The sequence below is a fragment of the Haplochromis burtoni genome, unplaced genomic scaffold (genome assembly GCF_018398535.1).
Source record: "Haplochromis burtoni strain Fernald_Lab_line unplaced genomic scaffold, NCSU_Asbu1 Contig_1550, whole genome shotgun sequence".
Lineage (NCBI taxonomy): Eukaryota > Metazoa > Chordata > Actinopteri > Cichliformes > Cichlidae > Haplochromis > Haplochromis burtoni.
Genome location: NW_024583911.1, coordinates 15,745 through 19,488, shown reverse-complemented (window position 1 = coordinate 19,488; position 3,744 = coordinate 15,745). Strand labels below are relative to the sequence as shown.

Below are 3,744 nucleotides of genomic sequence, written 5' to 3'. Positions count from 1 at the left end.
ATAACTGAAACCTAGGGAAATGACAATAATTTAAACAGTACAACCAAGGACTTAGAACATAAACCATAATCTAAACTTACAAGAACTCAAAATGCTGGGTCTCAAAGACCCAGAACCGTGACAACTTCCTTTATAGTCACCTGACCATAGTAGAGTTTTTCTGGATGTCTACAACTTTAACTCACATCATCTGAACCAAATGCAGAGTAAACCAAATCATGAAACAATAATTCCTATGAAATGCACAATACATATAGAAACATTAAGTAGCAGACTGTTGTTGCAATACGGCCATACAGATAATATTAAGTTGAGTTAAACTTGAGAAAAATATGGTTGCTTTGTGGCTTCCTGTTCTGTCATCATCTGAATTTTGAACAACATGACAAAAACACATAAGAGATCAAATATTTTCATTTGAGCAATCCAATTGCCTCAACATTATTTAGAAAAATATAACATATATAACGAAAAGAACATATTGTGAAGTTTTCTGTCTTTTTTTTGAGAAAAGAAAAACAGGTGTTATATAAGGTAAGTCATAAACTCCTTGTCATGCTTATATTATCGAAGTAATGTACACATCATGTTAAAATGGTGAGCTTAATAGTTAAGATACGGTCCCCCATACAGTCCATACACACTTTGTCATAGTTGTAAGAAGACTGGAAAAAAGGTGTAATAATAAATAAAACCATAAATGTTAATTAAGTCATTTTATTTTTTCTAAATTCAAAAATTACTTTCTGTCCACCGTGTGTGACTAACAGTCTCACTACCAGCTGGCTGTTGTTGTAATTTGGTGATGTATAGATAAAAGTGAATTGAAACTTCTGCTGTACAGTTTACTAAGCGACGCTGTCATGGGCAGTGCGCAATCACACAAAAGAACAACTTACATTTCACCATAACCAATACTGGAGAAAGGACAGTTTGGAATTCTAACTGACATTACAACTGGTGCACATTGCTCTAAAATCAGTGCTGTGAGATTGACTTTAAGATCACAACCTGATTTATAAATTGTATCTAGCATTCTTCCCCCTTGAAATAGCTCTAAGGTATTAAGAGAATATGGCAAATGAGATCACAAGATGGACAAAAATGTACTTTAAAAAGAGATCTTCTTGTTTCATTGGAACAGTAAAGTACCGTAGCAAAGAATAAGCGCACCTATGTAAGATGCAAGTGAGTTTACATTATTATCGAACTTTGATTTTGCCATTATTTATCCTTTCTAGTCTTTGGGTTTCTTAGAATTCTGTCTTCTGGTTTCGGTCTCTTTGTTCTCTGGTTATTCCGTCTCCACTGTCAGCTCTATCCCCTTGTCAAGTCCACGTCTCTGTGTTATGTTTCCTGTTTTACTTTGAAATTCTGTGTCTCATGTTAATGTAACTGGTTTTGCTTCCCTTGTCTTGTTAGCCCTTGTTCCACATGTTTCCCTCCTGTCTCCTATTCCCTGATTGCTCCCTCTGTGTATTTAAGCCCTGTGTTTTCCTTTGTCTGTGCTGTGATCTACCCTCATGTTTGCTCTCATCCCACACTGTGTGTTCCGTTTGCCAGCCTGCCTGTTTAGTTTATTGATATTTTCACTTAGTTATTTTATGTTCAGCAATAAAGATCTTTTGAGTTCACGTTTTGCCTCCGAGTGTCTGCACTTTGGTTCCTGCCTGCACATAACACATAACAGAAGGTCACGACCAGAAGATGGACCCCGCAGACTGCTCCGCTTTGGAGTTTGAGGCTGAGATGGAGAGGTTGGTTAAAAAGCTGGATGGCATCCCCCAGTCTGATAGCTTGCGGGTTATGTCTGAGGGACTGAGAGCGTTGGAAGCAATGGTGAAAATCAACCCCCAGATTCAGCAATTTGCTGAGATGTGAAGCAGGTCTCCATTTCTCCACCATTTCCAATTCCTTCATCCAGGAGCAAACAGCACCCTCGCCGCCGCCACTCCTCTTCACAGCCCGTTCCCAAGATTACAGAGCAGCACACAGTGGTGAATCACGAGAGCACTTTTCCTGTTCAAATGCTGAGACTGTTGCTCATGCTGTCCAGTCGGCTAACTCCGGGAGAGAATATTATGTTTTGGCACCTCCTGAGTTTGCTGGACTGCTGAGTTTAGTAAGCTGCCCCCAAAGACTCATGAGACTTTGTGCACAGAGACTGTTAAGGTTTCTGTGGAGTCTCAATCCCAGACTGTTATCATTTCTGAGCCTATTATTTCCAGCTCTCCAGATTTTAAAGACTGTTTTTTACCTGCTCAGTCATCGAACATTGACGACTGAGCAGCACCATCGAACCTGTTCATTGACCTCAAAGTTTGATCTCAAAAAAGCATTGACCCACTTTAGCGTCTGGCCCTGGAGCAACTGAACAAAGTGGCTATTTTGGAACCATCTGTTTTATACGTCCAGGGTTGTTGTTGAAAACTAGTGAGCACTGAGTGACAAAACCTGTACTTTTCTCTAACTCATCAGGAGTTGGCACAGTCCTCTCTCAGTCCAGGATGGTCAGGGTTCTGCTGGTAGCTGTTGAGGTGAAATGTTGGCATTAGATGGAGTTAGAGATTGCTTGAGCATATCTGCAATTTTTTAGAACCATGGAGTCCTGTTTGCCAGAGAAGAGGCAGAATAATTGTTCATGCCTGCTGAGCTGCGCCTCCTGGGTGGAGAGGCGTACAGGGTCAGAGCCTGAGTCCTTGATGTGTGGCCGGGTTGTTCTGTCACATCCAATGCAAGCTAGCAAGATTCGGAAGCGGGACTTTTCCAAAAGTTCAACAGGTTTATTTAAATTTCCTAACACCAAACACAAGACTTAGGGGAATGTACACCTAACAGGAGGGGGCCTGATTAGGAAACAAACGGAGAGGTCCACACATCCACATCACGATATAAACCTGTGGACACACTTTCACCAAACACCTAGGATGGAACACCGGAGAACACCATCACACAGGGAAACATGGTAAGCAGTAAACACCCGAGGGGCTGGGGCTTAACTAACGAGGTAGGTCGACGATCCAGTGAAGAGTGACTGCCAAGAAGTGGTAGCGATCACTCAAGGGAGTGGTTTGTAGGGAGCTGGAATTAGCCCTGCCTATGAAGTAGACACCAAAACAAACAAAGAATGACAGAGCGAGGGAGAGAGGCGCTGACAGCACACAGGGAGGACTGGGGAACCCTCACACTTTGACCCTGTGCAGATTAGGAATAATCCTAAATAAATGTAACCTTGTGCATCCAACTCTTAAACTCTTAAAAGAACAAAGGAATGTCTTCGCAGAGCCAGGATTCTCAGAGGGAACACCTCTGCTGTCATGACAGGAAGTTGTATAGTGATGTTGAAATACCGGTAATACCTGTTTCCATAGAGAATATTTTCACCTGCTTGTGCTGATAACCAAAATATTAAAGATGGTTGAACGTATTAAAGGTATTAAAACTGTTGTTGTTCAGCTGATGCGTCTGTCTTTCTGCAGTATTTAAGTGTTTGAGTCTGCTGTTTCACAACAGAAGTGTTTAAATATTATTTACATGTTCTTTTAATATGAACATGTTTTCCCACTCTTGTAAGGACAGACGTGGAAATCTGAAGTCAAACCTGAAGTAATAAAGCAAACCAACTAAATAGTCAAAATAATTTAAAGGAAATTAACTAAATATGTCAGTAGAACAGTAAAAGAAAAAGGTAATATATATAATTGTAAGTCACTATGATTAATATCAAACCAGTTAAATCATAAT

The 3,744-nt window shown here is 40.4% G+C and overlaps 1 protein-coding gene across 1 annotated transcript in view; it reads right to left on the bottom strand.

The window, feature by feature from the left end:
- LOC102293681 (GTPase IMAP family member 1-like) overlaps positions 1–3,744 on the bottom strand; it is a 12,750-nt gene that overhangs the window by 7,504 nt on the left and 1,502 nt on the right.